A 21,323-nucleotide genomic window follows, 5' to 3' on the forward strand; every position below is an offset into this window, starting at 1 on the left:
TACTAAGGTTTGAATCTCTCTCGGCTGATGACTGGGCAGTATAGAGTCAGCTGTATCTACTCACCACACCCATTTTTCACTAGCCTGGGGAAGGGAGGAGGGGGAGCTAGACTATGTAGCAAATGCTTCTCCCTTATCCTGGGCCGGATGACCAAATTACAAGCACAAATACCCCCTGATGCAATGCCACAACCATCTCTGGGAAAGAGCACAGGCAGCTGCCAAAAGTGCAGGCAGCAGGGAAACGGGCGGGAGACGCAGACAGACACGAGAAGCAAACACGCTGCAAAGGACTGCAACCCCAGGGGAAGGGTGAGAGGCCCTGGAGAGTGATACAGTAACTGGCCCAGGGCAAGAAAGCAACAGTGTTTCCAGAAGAAACTGACCCACATTAAACTTTACGAAGGGCTAAATTCGGACAACATTTATCCCTTCCGCCATCTCATCCCCCCACCCCAAAAGAAACCCAGGGTCAAATCACTGCCTCCACCAAAAAGACGCCAAGTCTACGCAGCAACCGAACAACCTTTCACTGCAATGAAGTCCCCAAGGTGTCCCCGTCCCAAGACACTTCCCTGCACGGCAAAAACTGAGCTCACAGTTAACAAGGATACCCTCCCCCCGAAGAAAAAAATCACTGCCCGCTTCCTAAAAGCACGGAGCGAAATCCCAACCCCACCCCTACGAAACAGAACTGCTGATGCTCACTTAGGATAGCGAACTGCACACAGCAGGCGCTTAATAAATGTTTACAGATGTCCAAACCTCAAATCATACCCTTGTGAAGCGGTGTCCGAACTGCCTGGCGCTGGCCCCAAGAAGTGGGAGACTTCGAACTCCACCCCATCATCCCCAGCAGAGGCATCCGCCTCAAGGTCCTTCCTCGGGGCAGGGGCAGGGCAGCCCGCCCCCCGCCCAACTGCAGGGAGCTAAATCACCCCGGAGGCGTCTTACAGAGCACCCTCCCCCACCCGTCCCGGACCCACGTGCTCAGCCCCCAAGGCCAAGGGCCCCGAAGGCCAAGGGCCCCCGCAGTGGGATGCCGGGAGGTCGCACCCTTCCCCCACAGGCCACGCCCTAAGGCGCCCCCTGCCCCCTCTAGCCCAGCCCGGCCCCCGGTTCTAGGGGCGCCCCCTCCCCGAGTCACGCCCCGGGGACAACCCCTCCCCGCCTCCCAGAGGCGCCCCATCCCCATCGAGGGTCACGCCCCGGGAGCGCCCCCTCCCCGCCCAGGGTCACTCCCTGGCAGCGCCCCCTCCCCTCCTCTCAGGGGCGCCCCGTCCCCGCCCAGAGCAACGCCTCGGGAGCGTCCCTCCCCTCCTTCCCAGGGGCGCCCCGTCTCCGCCTCGGATCACGCCCGGGGGCGCCCTCCCAGCCTCCCGGGCAGCCCCGTTCAGCCTCGGGTCACGCCCCGGGGGCCCGGATTCAGCCCACCCCGCCCAGAACCGCCCGGCCCCGCAGCTCCTCCTGGGGCAGCACAGGGATGGGGACGGCGGGGTTCGGAGCCCCGAGGGGAGGCGCGGGAGAACGGGGGGCGCCCCTCGGGCCGGCGCAGCCTCCACCTACCCGCCACCGCCACCGCCGAGCCGAGAGCCGAGCGCCGAGCCAGCCGGGAGGGAGGGGGCTGCGAGTCGAGGGCGGGGCCAGGGGAAGCCACTTCCTCCTCGTCCTCAGCGTGGGGCGGGTCTGTGGGCGGGGCCTCCGGGCCGCACCCTACCCTGCAGGCCCGCGCCCCGCAGGCCAATCGGAAGGGGGCGCCGGAACCGCGGCGGACCAATCAGAACTCTCGCAGACTCCCCCTCCCCTTTCCCCTCTCCGGCCTCCCTCCCCCACCTCGCCTCTGACGGAGGCCCAGGGGGAGGAGCGGGAAGAGGGCGAGAGGCGGAGGGGGCTGCGGGCGCCTCTGGGCGGGGGAGGATGGGTGGCCTGGAGAAGAAGGAGGGAATGTTCTGGGAATGGCCGGGGAGTCTGGGGCAAGTGCCCGTTTTACCGAGGAGGAGCCTGAGGCCAGGAGGGACCCCGATGCCCAAGGCCTCCAGGTGGTGGCGTCCCGGGGACGTTCGGAGAGGCTCCCTCCGGGCAGGAGTGGGGACGATCCCCGGGGGGCTCCAGGTCGGACCCCCGGGAAGGGATGAGCCGGTGCCGGTAGAAGCAGAGTTAGACTGGGGATGAACCTCCTGGGACAGCGGGGAGGGAGCGGGTCCTACCCCGGACCACCCTGGGCGGGCTCTGTAACTGCCCCGCAGGGTCCTGCCCTGGAGATCGGAGCCCGCAGGCTTATTCCGGGCCTACATCTCCGACCTTTGGGGCTCCGGACTCCTATATATGTGGGTTAGATCTATCGAGATTTACCATATTAGAAATTAAAGCATTTTAGTGTTATCTAAAAGTCTCCCAGAATCCCCGGAAAGGGTCTCAGGGACTCCAGACCACGCTTGGAGAACAGGTCATCTAGTCAGTCCCCTTCACTTCACAAATGGGGAAACTGAGGCCCAGGAGGCACAGAGTCTGGAAAGCTTCCCCTCCGTCCTCTGCACACGACTGCTCAAGCGATATTCCTAAAGCTCACCCACTCCAAGAACCCCGATGGCTTTAGGACAGAACGCCAATTCCTCTGTTTAGGATTTAACACACTCCACTTTGTGCCTTGGCCCTCCCTTCCAAGCCTTAGTAGCACATAATCCTTTCATGCTCCCTGCAGACCAGCCAAACTGGACACTCTGTCTCCCATCTCCATGCATTTCTATTAAGAACCACCTCCGTGGTCAAAGGATATGAGCAGGCAGTTTTCAGAGGAAGAAATTAAAGCTCTCTATAGTCATATGAAAAAGTGCTCCAAATCACTTTTGATTAGAGAGATGCAAATCAAAACAACTCTGATGTACCACATCGCACCTATCAGGTGGGCAAGCATGGCAGAACAGGAAGAGGATAAATGTTGGGGTTAAGGTCACACAGCTAGTGAGTATCAAGTGTCTGAGGTGAGGTCTCTTTAAACTACTCAGCCTCAGCTTTCTCATTTGTCTAAATGAAAATAATAATCATACCTATCTCCCTGGGTTGTTGTAAAGATGAAGGGAGTTAATGTTTGTAAAGCATTTTGCATGAGTTAAAGCGCTACATAAAAGCTAGCTGCTATTTTGAAGCTTGTGCATTTACAGGGATGTTCAGATATCATAGTTAAAAAAGGTAGTACTAGAATTTAGGGCTTCTGCCTCCTCCGTGCCTCCCACAAGAAGGCTCTGTGAGAGGTTATTATTTCTCCTACCCAAACCCCCATCCTAATAAGACACTAAGGAACTTCAGTCAATCGAGGAGCACATCCCTGAAACCCCGAGGGGCTTCCCTTCCTGGTCCCAGATTGTTTTTTTTTTTTTTTGGACTAGGTAAAAGAGGCCATTCTCTGCCTCATTTCTTACCTAGTCTTAATCACTGAATGGGTCTTGCCTCAGTCAAACTGAGACCTGTTAAAGGCCTTAGCTTAAAAAGGCCAAGGTCTCCTTCTGCATCCAGGGCCATCTCCAGTCATCCTAATCCATATCTTGCCCCTGGATCCACATGGCTCTACAGGAGGAAAGGGATGACTTTGCACAGCTCTCCCTCACTTAAATCCAATTCACTTGTCATGACATCACCTTCCTGATGTCATGGTCCTCTTCAAGAACAGACAAACAACAACCATGTTCCTGCACAGATTCTTCTACTCTTTGTCTTAGGGCTATCCAGTGTCCTACATGAACAGGAATTATTTTGAACTCCTTAGTAGACAGATGCTATGGAAATTTGAAGTGTCCTAATTACTATCATTACTATTATCGAGATGGGAGTCTTGGGTATGTAATGAGATGGGAGGGAACCCTTCAGGTGGGAGTGAGCTACTCTAAATGAGGTATCTGAAGAAACCAGGGTGGAGTGAGGTAGGGTTTATTTCTTTTTCTTATTGATACACTCCACCTTTTCTGCAGGATGGAAAGAGTACAGCAACTGACTCACAGTTTTGGCACCTGGGTGTGTTCCTTCCCCCTCTAAAAGTTTTGTTTTCCTTCCCTGGGTAACGGGCTGAACCATCCCTGTCACTCCACTGAATCAGCTTTGTCAAAAGCTCTGCCAGGCAGATTCTGAAGGCACTTCCTGACTTGAGGGAAGGAGTTAGGGGGTAGGGGATGGAAGGGAAAAAGGAGGTTAATGGATTACTGAATATTTCAGTTGAAATACAAAAATCACAGTTGGAGGAGCAATGAGAATATTCCAATGCTCTCTGCCAGTACAATGACTGCTAATTCAGTTTCAGGTCAAATTCTATCCCAGGTACTTGCATATTCTACTCCTCACACAACTAATAATAACTACTCACATTTATAATAGTGGTTCACAGTTTTTCACAATGCTTTCTTCACCGATCTCATCCATCAAATGGAGGTAGGCAACACAAGTATTTTGAATCCCTATTTTATAGAGGGGGAAACAGAGGTTAAGTGATTTACCCATGACCACACAGAAAGGCAAGCAGTCTACCAACAAGCATCTTAAATTATATATTTAATTATAAATAATATATTTTTCAGATCCACACTCTCTCCCTCTAATCTCTTCCCTGCCTTGTCAAGAAAGCAAGACAAACAAAACCCTCTTACAAACATATTTCCTCATGAATCCTCTAGAACATTGTGGTGTTGTCTTTCAAGGTTGTTTGTCTTTGCAATATTGTTGTTAGTGTATAAATTGTCCTCCTGAATCTGCCTGGTTCATTCCCAAAGTTCTCTGAAAACACCCCTCTACAAACATTTATTAAACACTTACTATGTGCCAAGCACTGTGCTAAGTACTGGAGATACAAAGACTAAAAATGAAACAAAAACCTTGCCCTCAAGGATCTCACATTCTAATTGGGGAGAAACACGTCAATAACTAGGTACACAGAAGATATAGCAAGTGTCTGAGGCAGGACTTGTGAGAGACTGCAATTAAATATGTTATTCATATACTGGTAAAGACAAAGAACAATCCAAAAACAAACTTCTGGGTTACCCATTAAATTTAGTACAACAAAAATACAGCAGCTCATTTTGTGGTGGCAAAGAATTGAAAACTGAGATGATGTCCATCAGTTGGGCAGTGGCTGAACAAACTGTGGTGTGTGATCATGATGGAGTACGGTTGTTTTATAAGAAAGGATGAGCAGGCAGATTTCAGAAAAACCTGGAAAGACTTACATGAACTGATGCTGAGTGAAATGAGCAGAACTGGGAGACATGGTCCATAATAACAGCAACATTGTTTGATGATTAACTTTGAAAGACCTAGCTCTTCCCAGCAATGATTGCATTTAAGATAATTCCAAAAGACTCATAATGGAAAATGCTATCCGCATCCAGAAAATGGAGTCTGAATGCAGATCAAAGCATACTATTTTCTCTTTTATTTTCCCTTCCTCATTGTTTTCCCATTTTTGTTCTGATTCATCTTTCACAATGTGACTCATGTGGAAATATGTTTAATATGGTTGTATACATATAGCCTATATCAGATTGCACACTATCTTGGGGAGGGAGGAGGAAAGCAAGGGGAGAAAATTCAGAACTCAAAATCTTATAAAAGTGAATACTGAAAACTAAAAATATATACTTAGAAAAAATTTAGTACAAAAATAGTTTCCATTCTTAGTACTATCATCTTAGTACAAAGCCTCCTCATCCTACTCTCTCCTCAGCTATTAAAATATTCTCCTAATTTCTTTGTGTCAAATTTCACTCCCCTATAAGATGATCTTACAAACCACTAGCTCATCAATTTGAAACACCATTTTGTAGGTCTTATCAATCTCTTCTTTGTTCCTAGCCCTTCCCATTGCCTAAAGGACAAAGTTGAATTTCTCTAGCTTTATATTCAGTACCTTCTACAATCTAGCTTCCAACTACCACAGTAGCAGTGTGGTATAATGGTATAATGAACTTGGAGAAAGGAAGACAAGTTCAGATCCCATCTGAGATACATGTTAGCTGTATGACACTTGGCTAATCACTTAACCTGTCAGAGCCTCACCTGTCTTAGTCTTAGTAAAATGGGGATCTTAACAGCACCTCTCCCTCAATGTTGTTATGAGGATCAAATGAGATAAGGTATGTAAAGCACTTTGTAAACCTCAAAACCTGTAGAAAGGTGAGCTGTCTAGCAACCTAGCACCCTAACCTGATCTCCCTCTATTGACCTGTATCAGTGTGTAGTAGGAAGAGAGCTGGTTCAAGCATTCAGAGGATCTGGGCTCCAGTCCCAGCCAGCTCTGATAGTTGCTCATTATCTGAATGCCCTTTTACAAGTGAATGACCTTGCACAAAGACAATTTGAGAAATATCTGGGGAAGCAAAGTCATCTCTATAATGGACCTCAGGGACTCCTCATTTATAAAATGAAGGGTTGGGACCAGAAAATCTTGGAGATCTTTTACAGGTCTCAATGCCAGAACCAGTCCTCTCCCCTTGATGTGTGTGTTCGTCCTTTATTGCCAAAGAAGACCATGCCATCAGAGAAATAATGACATGACTTTCACTTGACTTTGTTTTGAGGGAGGGAGGGCTGTGCAGGTCACCAGCCTCACTTCTCCTCCAGAGCCATCTGGGTGCAGTGACCAGATATTCATCAGGATGACTGGAGATAACCCAGGATGAGGCAGTTGGGGTTAAGTGACTTGCCCAAGGTCACACAGCTAGTGAGTGTCAAGTGTCTGAGGTGAGATCTGAACTCAGGTCCTCCTGACTCCTGCACTGGTGCTCTGTCCAACTGCACCACCTAGCTGCCCTCTCCCCTTGATAAACATATTTTAGATGGGCAAGGAGGCTTGTCTGGGTATGTCCAGATTACCTAACATGGAAGCACTCTATATCCTCTTACATGGGTGGGAGGAGCCTCCTTTACCTGACTAATGTAGTAGGAACCAGGCTTGCATTCTATCCTGCACTGCTAACCCTTTCTTATACCTCCACTACCAGAAAAGGATGTGGTGGGGATTGATTTTATTCTGTGACTTTTGTGTTTCTCAGATTCAGGTACCAGGAGCTAAAGTCCAAAACAACCTTGCAGCCCCACTCCACTCCTCTACCTTACACATGAAGGCAAGCTATCAGTAGGGGCTGAAGCCATTAGTCCCATTAAGAGTATAGGAGATCAGGGCGAAAAAAATTTGGAATTCAGAATCTTATAAAAGTGAATGTTGAAAACTATCTTTACATGTCATTGGAAAAAATAAAATACTACTAAGAATTTTTTGAAAAAAAGAATATAGGTCTGTAGGTAATCTCTAAGGGAGGTATGAAATCTAACATACCTGACCTTCCAGCTATATAGCAAACATATAATCTTACCTGGTACATAGTCAATGTTTGATAAATGTCTTCTGCAAAGTGGGAACTCACTAGTATTATTGTTAACTATGATGAGGCAGCTTGGTTGCACAGTAGATAAAGCACTGGGCTTGGAGTGAGGAACACCTGAGTTCAAATCCAGCCTCAGACTCTTCCCAAGCAAGTCACTTAACCCTGTTTGCCTCAGTTTGTGAATTTGTAAGATGAACTGAAGAAGGAAATGCAAACTACTGTAGTATCTTCACCAAAAAAAACCCAAAACACAACAACTCCAAATGAAGTCATGGAGAGTGGGATTTGACTGAAATGACTGAATAAACAACAAATAATGAGATCCCATATCAGAATGCTTCAGGGTCCAGTGAATTAAGATTTATACCTTATTACTGTAAGCACTTGCTAAAGAAAGAGGAGGCAGCCAGGGTGGCTCAGTGGCGAGAGTACTGGACCTAGAGTCAGGAAGACCTGAGTTCAAATGCAACCTCTCTAGCAGTGTGACTCACTAGCTTTACAACCTGGGCAAGTCATTTAACCCCTGTTTGCCTTAATCTGTTGGAGAAGGAAATCACAAACTACTCCAGCATCCTTGCCAAGAAAACTTCATCAGGGGAGCAGGATCAGGGGAGCAGGGATTGTCACCAAAGAGTCAGGACATGACGGAACAACAAGAGCAAAAAAAAATAGAAGTAAAAGAAAAGGTGGTAAGATAACCTGGGCTAATAGAAAAAGCAGTGAGTTTTAAATCAAAGGACTTGATGACAATTCTACCTAAATTAATTTACTTATTCAGGGCCATAGCAATCAAAGTACCAAAAAATTATTTTATAGAGCTAGAAATAATAACATCAAAATTCATCTGGAAAAACAAAAAATCAAAAATAGCATGTAAATTAATGAAAAGAAATGCAAGAGAAGGTGGCCTAGCCATATCAGATCTAAAGCTGTATTATAAAGCAGCAGTCATCAAAACTACTTGGTACTGGCTAAGAAATAGAGTAGTGGATCAGTGGAATAGGTTAGGTACACAAGACACAGTAATCAATGAATTATAGTGATCTACTGTTTGATAAACCCAAAGACTCCAGCTTCTGGAGTTAGAACTCACTATTTGACAAAAGTTGCTGGGAAAACTGGAAAATAGTATGACAGAAACTAGATGTAGACCAGCATCTTACATCATATACCAAGATAAGGTCAAAATGGGTACATGATTTACACATAAAGGTTGATACTATAAGGAAAGGAGAACAAGGAATAGTTTACCTGTCAGATCTATGGAGAACGGAAGAATTTATGACCAAGCAAGAGATAAAGAACATTATGAAATGCAAAAATGGATAATTTTGATTACATTATATTAAAGTTTTTGCAGAAACAATGTCAATGCAACCAAGGTTAGAAAGGAAGCAGAAAGATGGGAAACAATTTTTACAGCCAATGTCTCTGATAAAGGCCTCATTCCTTTTTTTACTTATTCAATTATTTCAGTTTTTGTTGTTCAGTCATTTTTCAGTTGTATCTGACTAATTCTGACCCCATGTGGGGTTTTCTTGACAAGGATACTGGAGTGAGTTGCTGTTTCTTTCTCCAGTTCAGTTTTCAGATGAGAAAATTGAGGCAAACAGAGTTAAGTGACTTGCTCAGTGTCACATAGCTAAGTGCCTGAGACCAGATTTGAATTTAAGAAGATGAATTTTCTTGTCTCCAGGTCTGGAACTTCATTCACAACTCCACCTAAGAGTGTTTTTGACTTTGTTTTGTTATTGTAGGTATTTTTTAATTAATTAATTTTTAGTTTTCAACATTCACTTCTATAAGATTTTGAGTTTCTAATTTTCTCCCCCTCTGACTCCTCCCCCTCCCCAAGATGGTGGGCAATCTGATATAGGCTCTACTTATGCATTCATATTAAACATATTTTCACATTAGTCATGATGTAAAGAATTAGAACAAATGGGAGGAACCAAGAGAAAGAAGAAACAAAACAAAAATAAGAAAAGAAAAGGAGACAAATAGTATCCTTCCATCTATATTCAGACTCTAATTTTCTTCTCTGGATAGCATTTTCCATCATGAGTCTTTTGAAACTGTCTTAGATCCTTGCATTGCTAAGAAGAGGCAAGTCTATCAAAGTCTGTAAATGTGGTTGTTATTGTGTACAATGTTCTCCTGGATCTTCTCATTTCACTCAGCATCAGTTCATGTAAGTCTTTCCAAATTTTTCTGAAATCTACTTGCCTTTAACCTCATTTCTAAAATATATAGGAACTAAGTCAAATTTATAAGAATACAAGTCATTCCCTAATTAATATATGATCAAAAGATATGAACAAGCAGTTTTCAGATGAAGAAATTAAAGCTATCATATGAAAAAATGCTCTAAATCACTATTGATTAGAGAAATGCAAATATCAGATTGGCTAACATGACAAAACAGGAAGATGATAAACACTGGAGAAGGTGTGGGAAAACTGGAACACTAATGCGTTGTTGGTAGAGTTGTGAACTGATCCAACCATTGTAGAGAGCAATTTAGAACTATGCCCAAAGGGCTATAAAATTGTGCAGCAAAACCATTTCTAGGTCTATATCCCAAAGAGATCCTAAAAATGGGAAAGAACCCACATGTGCAAAAATATTTCTAGCAGCTCTTTTTGTGGTGGTCAAGAATTAGAAACCTAGGGGATGTCCATCAATTGGGGAATGGCTTAAGAAATGATGAACAAGAAGACTTCAGAGAGGCCTGGAAGGACTTATATGACCTGATGCTGAGTGAAAGGAGCAGAACCAGGAGAACTTTATGCACAGCAACGACCACAGTGTGTGAGAGTTTTTTCTGGTAGACCTAGATTTTTGTAATAACACAAGAACTTCTTACAAAAAAAATAAATAAATAAATCCCAATGGTGGTTCTCAAGGCAAAATGCCTTCCACACTCAGAGAGAGAAATATGGAAGTCACTCACATAATGTAACAGATCATGTTTGTGTATGTGTGTGTGTTTGTGTATCATGTTCTGATTTGTTATACAATTTCTTTCATTTATCTTAGTCTGACTACATAGCATGACTATAGTGAAAATATACTCAATAGGAAAGTATATGTAGAATCTATACAGAATTGTATGCAGTTGTGGGGAGGGAGGGGGGAGTGGGGGGTAGGTGGGGGGGACAAAATCACAATTGTATGGCAGTGATTGTTAAACATTAAAAAATAAAAAAAATAATAAAAAAAAATTGGGGAATGGCTGAACAAGTTGTGGTATATGAATGTAATGGAATATTATTGTTCCATAAGAAATGATGAGTGCAGCAGACTTCAGAAAAACCTGGAAAGACTTACATGAACTGATGCTAAGTGAAGTAAATAGAACCAGGAGAACATTGTACATAGTAACAGCAACTTGGTGCAATGACTGACTTTGATGGATTTTCCTCTTCTCAGCAATTCAAGGATCTAAGACAACTCCAAAAGACTCTTGATGGAAAATGCTATCCACATCCAAAGAAAGAACTGAATGAGGATCGAAACATACTACTTGCTCTCCTTTTCTTTTGTTGTTTTTTTCTTCTTTCTCTTGGTTCTTCCCATTGGTTCTAATTCTTCTTTACAACATTACTAATGTAGAAATGTGTTTAATAGGCTTGTACATGTGTAGCCTAGATCAGATTGCACGCCATCTTGGGGTGAGGGAAATGGAGTGAGGGGGGAGTATTTTAGAATTCGAAGTCTTATAAAAGTGAATGTTGAAAACTAAAAGTTAATTAATCGATTGAAAAAATAGATCAAAGGATCTGGATTCAAATTCTAATTCTTGCAACTTCCTGCCTATATTTTATCAGTCACATACTTTTCCCTCTCCAGATATGTTTCCCTGTCTGTAAAATTAGAGAGTTGATGCAGAGAACCTCTCAGCTGTAGATCCTCTTCCTATGACTTGTACTGGCTATTACTGTTCCTACTGTTGTTCAGACTTGCTATCAAAAGAACTCAACTCTCCTTGACAGACAAGCTCCTCTCCCTCCCTAGGCTCTGCTTAGCTGCAACTAAGACATTTATTGTGTCTCCTATTTTTTCTGTCCTTACAGAATCAGTTTCCTCTATGCTGTGGAGGAAAATTAATGAGCAGTACTGGAAAGAGGGACAAGTAAGAAATTCCACACTAGGAGAAGCCTGTGATCCATCCAACCTCGTAGTTTAACTTTGACAATGGGAAGATATAGTTGCAAATACATACCACCATGGTCTGGGCAGAAGGTTGTAGCAGAAACACACACTACACACACATTTGAATTAGAATTTTTAGAACCTGAGTCTTGGCTTCTGTGCAGACTTGGCAAGTCACATAACTTTTCTGAGCCTCTAGCATTCTCTACCTCCCTGACCCTGCGGAAGCCACTTATCTTCCAATGGGCCTCAATTTCCTCATTTCTTTGTAGGGTGTGTGCTACCCATACAGATTACCAATATCCATAGGGATAGTCTAAATGTATAGACAGCTGGAGGGGAACACTTGATTAGTATCTCCCTAGTCTTGTCCACCGCTCTCCACTGGAGACTGAATACTTCTTGGAGGGAAGTAGGAGAAGGGACCATGAGGTTAGTAACTCTGTTACTACCCCCTCCCAGAGGTAGATATTAGAATTAGATCTGTCTGATCCCCCTAAGTATTGCTGGCCTAAGGAGTATAATTTTTTTTCTTTAAGTTCAAATGCAGCAAAGCAAGTGGCTTCCCTTAAAGAATAAGAATACCTCAGGCATGACTATCTACAGGCATGAACTCATCTCTACCAAATGAGATTTACACAGAAAACCATCACAATAGCGAATAGCAAACCAACCCATTTATCCAAGCAGAGAGTAAACAGAAATCAGAAAAATTCTACAGATTAGAATGTATCAGAAGATACAGAAAGCAAGATATATCAGCTGAATCAAGAAGGAGGCCCTGATCTCATCCAAGGGGAAATTCCCTTGGAAGACAAGCTGGAAAATAGGAACATGTTGAGGCACTGACTCTTCTCTGTGTCTGCTGTTTCTCAAGGTCTTTTTTTCTCTTTCCATTGATCTCTCCCTGAAGACAGTATGAAACCACATATATCTTTTTAAAAGCAGAAATGAAGAATCTCCTTCCTCTCCAAAGCTACCTTTCCAATTCTGGCCTGCACACACAGACACACAACAACTCATCATTCTCTCCACCAGTCTAAAAGAACCTGAGACTAGAAAACCAGGTAAGAAGTTCGAGATGGCCTGTGGGTCACTTCCAGCTCTAGAGCTGTGACTCTATGATACCATGATACTCCATTTCCTCAACAATAAAATGGGAGATGACGATGTTTTCCTGACATCCATCATGAGCTTGTTGATGATGTGTACAAGTGAGATGAAATATACAAGGTGTTTAGTATAAAGGGTTATATAAATCTTTTATTCTGAAAGACTCAGAAAAGAAGAGTGATACAGTGTGTGAGAACTGTTTCTGATAGACTTAGCCCTTCACAGCAGTGCAAGGACATAAAACATTCTCAAAGGACTTGAGGCAAAATGCCATCCACATTCAGAGAAAGAACAGTGGAATTCAGATGCAGTATGAAGCAGAATATTTTCTCATGTGTTTTGTTTTGGTTTGGTTTTAATGGGGTTCAGACTCTGGGAACCTCCCTAAACTCCCCCTGAGTCCTCCCACTTAACCTGGTCTTTCATACTCAAATCTGTTGCCCTTGGCCTAACCTGGCCTTCCACTGTCTGTTGCCTCTTAATTGCCCCACTTGCTTCCCACCCAAGCCCAGCATAGTTTGATACCTCCCAATTGCTTCCAGCTGTTTCCCACCCTGAATAACATCACTAGTTACCCTGATCCCATCTAGATCCTTCTTAGACCCTCCTCCCAGACCACTAGACCACCTCTAGATCTTTCCCACGGACTTTCTGTATATAAATTCCATCTCACCTCCATGAAGGAGCTCAGATTCAATCCAGCTCAGACTCCTTCTAGCTGAGATTCTATCTGGCCCGTTTGTGAATACAAGCATTTATAAATGCTTAGGCTGCCTAACAGTCAACCTAATATGGTGAATCTTTAATAAACTTTGTTTTTCTTTGGCTTTAAGAAGGTTTGAGTTGAATTCATTCAAGCAGGACCCGGTGTGTCAGTATTTTGGGGTCCCTAGCATCCCTCAGTCCTCAACAGTTTGGTTTTTCTCATGGTCCCTCCCATTCATTTTAATTCTTCCATGCAACATGACCAATGTGAAAATGTGTTTAATAAGAACGTATGTGTAGAACCCATATAAGACTGCACGCCCTCGCGGAGAGGGTGGGGGGAGGAAGAGGGAGAAAATTTAAGATTTATGGAAGTGATTGTTGAAAACTGAAAACAAACAAATTAATAATTAAAAAAAGGAGAAAGAAAGAAAACAAAACAAATAAATTTAAAAAAAGAAAACTGATAGTTCTCAAAAACAGACTCTAGCTTCCTTTAGTAGACTTTTACATCTCCATTATGCATGGATTTATTTACAGTTTCTTTGAATTTATTTTTATTTTAATTTCAAAGCGCTCTTGAGAGAAAAAGTTCTCTAAATTGACTCCAGATTGAATAAAGTAGGACTTTAATTTGCCTGAAAACTAGGTTAGATGTAATAATCTAGGGCCTGGTAATCATGCCTCTGTCCAACCTAAAGGTTATATTATCAAATGGATACCTCTTGAATGAATGCCCACCTTCAATTCTGTTGGGTAACTTTCTATACTAAAGAATTTAAAACAGCTAGTGGGGGGAACTTTTCTCCAAAAGCTGTGCCAAAAGGGATTTGGAACCTTTCTCCCTTTCTTTTCTCATTTTGTCTGGTCACTCCAGTAGTATAAAAACATAAGTGGTTCAAGTGCACTATTTTTTATTACAGTTCAAGGGACTCTCATGATATACCTATATATAGAGGATGTAAATCATACACATGTACTGAGTCTCAGGTTACTCACTTGGCTTGGCATGGGCTTTATGCAGGAATCCAATCCTTGCAGCTCCCTGGTTCACTCCCCTTCCAGGCAGTAGACTCCCACCTAACTAATCTCCCCACCAGAAGCTCTGGGGGTGGGGCAGGGAGTTTTGTCCACTCTTAATTTTCCCCAACTTTACTATTACTATTGAGGGTACCACGACCTTGCCAGTCATTCCAACTCCAAACCTCAGCGTCATCATCAACTCCTCACCCACAGACATCTCACAACAATCTATTGTCGAATCTTTTCATTTGTATTCTCCATTTCTCCTATGTCCTCTTTGCCCCACTCACACAGCCACCACCCAGTGCAGCCTCTCATCGTCACCTGCATGGATGCCAGTAATGACCTCCTGAGTCTTTCTGCCCTGAGTCTCTTCCCACACCACTCCACACTTCTCTAAGCTGTCAAAGTGATTTTCCTAAAGTGCAGGGCTGACCATATCAGACCCCCACTCAAAAAAACAAAACAAAACTCCAACAGCCTTCACTATAAAATTCTCTTTTGGACCTTCTATACATTGATAGGAGACAAACTGGAGAGTAGGGACATGTTGAAGCACTGGTTCTTCTACATGTCTATGTGTCTGCTGTTTCTCAGGGTCTTTTTTCTCTTTCCCCTGATCTCTTTCTGAGGAGAGTGTGGAACCACATATCTTTTTTAAAGCAGGAATGAAGAATCTCCTTCCTCACCTTTTGCAAGATTTTCTGGTTCTCCTCCCATTGTTAGTGCCTTCTCCTCTGACATTCCCTTCCATATACTCTGTAAATGTACGCAGTTATTTACATGTTAACTCCCCCGTTAGAATGTGAGCTCCTTAAGAGCAGGGATCATGTTTCACGTTTTTTCCATTTGTCTGTGTCCCAAAATAGCAATGCAGGTCCTGCCTTGAATTAATTCAACTCAAGCCTTCTTTCAGGCATAAAATAAGGTTTACTAGAACACCATTGGTGAGCATGGGCGTGATTCTAAAAATCTGCCATGTTGACCAGACTGAATCTGAACCATTGGTGAGACTCTTAAGGAATCTGAGGCAAGATGGATCTTATATACAGAAAGAATGTGGAAAGGATCTCAGAGTGGCCAAGTAGACTGGGGTGACTGAGAGGTAATAGAGAAGGACCTGGTGCCCTAGCCAAATGTCAGGGACCTGAACCATGTGGTCAAGGGAGAATGAGGTCTAGATGGAATTGAGGGTAGGAAGTGGGGGCGGGGGGGGGGGGGGGGGGGGGCCGGGCAGAGAGCGCTATCTGGAGGTAACAGACAATGAAGGACTGGGCTAGGTTAGGGGCAACCTAGAATTGGGAGATTGGGCACAGGCCACAATGAAAGACCATTTGAGAGGATTACTGGGATGAGTTGATGCCTCAGGCAAACACCAGAGACTTGACCATGTAGGAAAATTCAAGGGGAATTCAAGGGAAAATTCAAAGAGGTGGCAGGTTTCCAGGGCCTGTACTGGGTCATTACTGGCACATATAAGCACTTAATAAAAGCAGTTTTATTGACAGACTGCAGTATTTCTACCCTCTCATCCAAAGTAAAATAGTTTCTATTAGCTGTTTTTGGAGTCTTAGAAGTTCATGGTCCATTTTTATCAAGGTCCCAGATCCCCTCCTTTCATTACAGGTCAAAACTACTCTCCAATCCATCCAAAGCAATAACCATTTTTTGAGTTCCTACTACATGGGAAGGACTATGCTACACACAAAGACAAAACAAAAAAATTTGTCCCTGCCCTCTACGTTCTTCTTGGGAGATATAGCATATAAACAGATATGAATGAATGAAAAAGCTTTTATTGAGCACTCATTATGTGCCAAGAACTGTATACACAGAAGTTTTACTGATGTCTTTTGTTTTTACATCATAGCCATCCTCAGATATACTAACACCAAATTAAGCCTACCTTGTCACAACAAAAAGAAACAGTTAAGCAAAACCAGCTGACAGAGTGACTGAATTGTGTAGTTATAAGTGACCATTTGAAAAAGAGAGAGAGAATCCAAACTCCTGTAGGAAATAATGAACTGAACTGAACTGAGAAAGCAAAGACTATCATAGCAATTATACATGTGAAATTATGCAAAATATATTTCTGTATTAGCCATATTGAAAAAATGCAAGAAAAATAAAGAAAGTGAAAAATTAGACTTCAGTTTGCACTCAGAGTTCAATAGTTCTCTCTGGAAGTCAGTAACATTTTTCCATCATAAGTCCTTTGGAATTGTCTTGGCTTATTGTATTGATCAGAACAGCTAAGTCTTTTACATCATTACATCATTACAACGTTGATCATCATTACAATATTGCTGCGTATAATGATCTGGTTCTGCTCACTTTGCATCAGTTCACATAAGTCTTCTTATGTTTTTCTGAAATCATCCCCTCATCATTTCTTATAGCACAGTAGTACTCCATCGCAATCATATGCCACAACTTATTCAGCCTTTCCCCAACTAATGAGCATCTCCTCAGTTTCTCACTCTTTGCCACTCATTCTTAATATTCTCTTCTCATCTACCTTCTTTCTGAAAATACTTCCTTTAAACACTACCAAAGTCTCTGACACCTAGCACCATTTTACATAAACCAGGCACACTGACATATTCAATTTTCATCTGTCCTGAATATATTTTTGCTTGAAATAATTAAATATTTAAATAAAACCCCATAGTTTCATCATATCACAATCCACCATTCTACTTCAGGGTTCCCCATCAAGACAAGGAAGCATTTGGGGTAGTGACTTTTCTTAAACCATATCCTTCAAGATTTTATAAACTTTTATTCTACTTTGGGTGTAACAATGAATTAGGAAGGGTACTATAATAGCTAGCATTTATATGGCAACTACTATTTTTTTTTGTATAGCACCTATATGCTATGTGCCAGGTACTTTACAAATATTATCTCTTTTGATCTTCACAACCACCATGGGAGGTAAGCGCTACTATTGCTCTCATAGTAGAGGAAACTGAGAAAAACAGAAGTTAAGTGACTTGCTCAAGGTCATGGAACAAGTAATCATATGAGGGGGCATTTGAAGTTGGGTATTCCTGATTTCAGACTCAGCACCCTATACACTGTGGCACATAGCTCCCTCTCAAAAGAATGGAAAGGTAGATTAAAGACAGATTGCAAAGAGCTATGCAAAACTCAGGAATATGTTTATCCCAAGGCAACAGGAAGCAAGGGAAGATTCTTGAGTAGGGGAGTAATGTATATATCCTAGGTTTTCCAGTAGTCTCAGCTACAAGATTTTTTTAAAAAATAACTTAGCAAGATTTGCAAAAGAAATACCTTTTGTTAGGCTATGTGTCCCAATTTTTGCTTTAGAAAATTATAAGCCTCCTCAGCTTTTATAATTCCAGAGTGACCAAATGATCACTTGTTAGCTTGAAGCACTTGGCCTATGTACCCAGAACAGATGCTTGTTTTAGGCAGGTAACTATATCAACCTCCATTTCCCCTCCATTCTCATGCATTCCCTGGACTTGAATACTTCTGGAGCCCTGGTCATCCATTTCCTTTCTATTTGTCTCTCCGGACACTTTTTATAGCAAAGACAGGCAATAGAAGTAACTTTCTCTAGAAACCTGAAGTCAGTAAGTGGGTGAGTCAGGAAGAGGATTCAGTTGGCCCAGTTCCTAGTTTTTCTGTTCAACCGATGGGACTCTAGTCCCTAAAGACTTTTTACTCATAAAGTCATGCTCTTTACGCTTTTCTCCAAATCATTTGGCTCCAGAGCCTTAACTAATAAACTATCATTCACTTGCTGCCCTGAAAACTTAAAATCAAAAAAGCTTAGAATCCCTGAGAATCTCAGAGGAGACCTGAGGGGTAAAATAATGAAATGTCTAGCCTGATGCATGAATCCTTTCTATGATACCCTCAATGAAAATCTCTTCTTGAATGTTTCTTAGCTGCTCTTCCTATGGCCCCTTCAATCTCCCCTAGGCTGTTGCCCAGTTGCTGTTTCTATACCTTTTTCTTATTCTCAGTGTTCTTATACCACTCTATTCTCCCCCTTGCTCAGAGCTGTTTCTTTTCATCTATTCTTTTTTTTGTCTTCCTTATAAGTCACTTCTTCCTATCCTACTATTGAACATATTCTTTTTTAAAAAATTAATTTATTTTTAGTTTACAACATTCAATTCTACAAGTTTTTGAGTTTTCGATTTTCTTCCCCTCCTTCTCTTCCTCCCTTCCCAAGACGGCATGCAATCTGATATAGGCTCTATATATACATTCATATTAAACATATTTTCACATTGGTCATGTTGTAAAGAATCATAAACAATGGAACAAACCATGACAAAGAAGAAACAAAACAAAACAAAAAAGAGAAAGAGCAAATAGTCTTCTTGGGTCTGCTTTCGGACTCCATAATTCTTTCTCTGAATGTGGATGGCATTTTCCCTCATGAGCCTCTTGGAGTTGTCTTAGAACCTTGCATGGCTGAGAAGAGTCAAGTCTATCAAAGTCAGTCATCACACAATGCGGCTGTAACTGGGTATTGAACATATTCTTAGGGAAGATCCAGACTTGGGTGAAAGGTAAAGAAAACGGAAGGAAGAACTATAACCCAAAGCCAGTCATTAGGAAAAGTGGTCCAGATCTTCCTGACTAATTTGAAATGTCATGTCAAGAGCCCTGCTAGCCTCTTAGTAGACTTCATCTGATCTGATAACGCTTCCAAGGAATTCAAACTACCATAAAGCAACTTAGTCACAATACCTTGTAGATCCAATAATATACAGTTGCCAAGACCTGTTGTTTTTAAAATCTTACACTTCCCCTATATGTCTCCTCTTTTCTAACACTATCGACACCCTGGTGCAAGCATGCACCACCTCATGTCTAAACTATTGCAATAACCTCATGATTGGTCTTCCTTCCTCAAGTTTCTCCTCAGTCCATCTGGTCTCTCTAGTTTACCATCCACTCAGCTGTCACACTGATTTTTTTCCCCCCACTTAACAGTATTTTATTTTTTAGAATTACATGTAAAAATAGTTTTCAACATTCACTTTTATAAGATTTTGAGTTTCAAATTTTTTTTCTCTCCCTTTCCTCCCCCTTCCCCAAGACAGCAAGCAATCTGATATAGGCCACACATATATAATCATATTAAACATATTTCCACATTAGTCATATTGTGAAAGAAGAATCAGAACAAAAGAGGAAAACCACAAAAAAGAAAAAGTGAAAACAGTATGCTTCAATCTGCATTTAGACTCCATAGTTCTTTTTCTGGATGTGGATAGCATTTTCTATCATGAGTCTTCTGGAATTCTCTCAGATCTTTGTATTTCTGAGAAGAGCGAAGTCTACCAAAAGTTGGTGATCGAACAATGCTGCTGTTACTGTGTACAATGTTCTCCTGGTTCTATTCCCTTCACTCAGCATCAGTTCATATAAGTCTTTCCAGGTTTTTCTGAAATCTACCTGTTCCTCATTTCTTATACCACAATAGTAATCCATTACATTCATATACCACAAGTAGTTCAGCCATTCCCCAATGGATGAGCATCCCTTCAATTTCCCATTCTTTGTCACCATAAAAAGAGCTGCTATAAATATTTTTTGTACATCAAACTGATCTTCTTAAAGCCCAAGTTTTACCATGTCACCCTCGCTATACACTATTCAATCAACTCCAGAGACTCCCAATAGCTTCCAAGATCAAATATAAAATCCTCCATGGCTTTGAAAGTCCTCCATAACCTAGTCTTTTCCTACCTTTCCACACTTCTTACATCTGACATTCTCCCTGTCATATACTCTATGATACAGTAATACTGGCCTCCTCAATATTCCTTAAACTAGACACTCCATCACCTGATTATGCATTTTTTCTGGTTGTCTACCCTGCCTAGAACTCTCTCCCTCCTCATCTATGCCTCCTACCTTCCCTGGCTTCCTGCAAGTCTCAGCTAAAATTCCACCTTCTCTAAGAATCCTTTCCTCATCCCCCATAATGCTAGGGCCTTCCATGTACCAGTTATCTCCAATTTATCTTGCATGTGTCTTGTTTGTATATAGTTGTTTGCATGTTATCTCCCCCATTAGACTGTGAGATCCTTGATAACAGGGACTGTCTTATTTTTCTTTATATCTCTGGTCTTAGCACTTTGAAATGGTACACAATAGGTACTTAATAAATGCTTGTTATAAATGAGACATATATAGCTAAAACTTCAAAGTGTTATATAAATACTAATATAACCCAAATCCCAAAGCCCATTGGCATGAGACCTTCTGCTCATTGGTGGAAATTAATGCCCTATGCCCGTATGAAAGACAAGGCAGAATTGGCAAGAATGGGATAGAGGAAGCCTCCAGTCTCTTTGGATTTTATCATTCTCTTTGGGTTCTGCAGCTACTTCAAGCACCTCTGTCTTACAGCTTTGAGAAGACAGATAGAAGAGACTAATCCCAGAGAAGGAAAAGACTCTGGGAAAAAGCCAACATGAGAAGAGCTAGCAGTCTCCATCATGTCCTTATCCCTAGCCTGCTAAACTAGAGACTTTGGGGAGCTTCCACTTGGGTGAGATCTAAAACTCCCTCTTGATTGAGTTGAATTACTTCATTCCTAATGGTAAAGCTCCTTCACTTTGTATTATCTGATATATATTCTTCTAGGTATGTTTTCTCTGATTTCTGTTTTGCTATCACCTTAGATAAATGGGTTTCTTTGCTTCTTGTTATATGTATTTATTGTGGAACGGGCATCTGGTGGGAAAGGGATCAAGCCTTGGTTATAAAGTGTGGGGCCCTCATTTCCCCATTATGAAGTAGTGATCAAAAGTTTATCTTGAACCTGAAAATCGCATGACTTAGACTAATAATCTTTAAGGGAGTAGACAGATGCAATTCTATTCCAGTATCCCCTCTCTCTGAGTGAGCAGAGAGGCCAACCTTGTGTCCCTAACTTTCTGCTTCCCCTCCTGGCAG

General features: G+C 42.3%; 1 protein-coding gene across 15 annotated transcripts in view; it reads right to left on the minus strand.

Annotated features, from left to right (window-relative positions):
- MAP4 (microtubule associated protein 4) overlaps positions 1-1,688 on the minus strand; it is a 236,621-nt gene extending 234,933 nt beyond the window's left edge. For 9 of the 15 annotated variants that reach the window (XM_072653985.1, XM_072654011.1, XM_072654020.1 and 6 more), the window contains exon 1: positions 1,567-1,688. The gene's annotated coding sequence lies outside the window, so the exon portion shown is untranslated. Of the gene's footprint in view, positions 1-777; positions 1,080-1,566 lie in introns of those variants that run through there. The other 6 variants (XM_072653993.1, XM_072653935.1, XM_072653954.1 and 3 more) reach the window with 4 other exon arrangements.
- Positions 1,689-21,323: the final 19,635 nt, after the last annotated feature.

Source organism: Notamacropus eugenii, chromosome 1 (assembly GCF_028372415.1).
Source record: "Notamacropus eugenii isolate mMacEug1 chromosome 1, mMacEug1.pri_v2, whole genome shotgun sequence".
NCBI lineage: Eukaryota > Metazoa > Chordata > Mammalia > Diprotodontia > Macropodidae > Notamacropus > Notamacropus eugenii.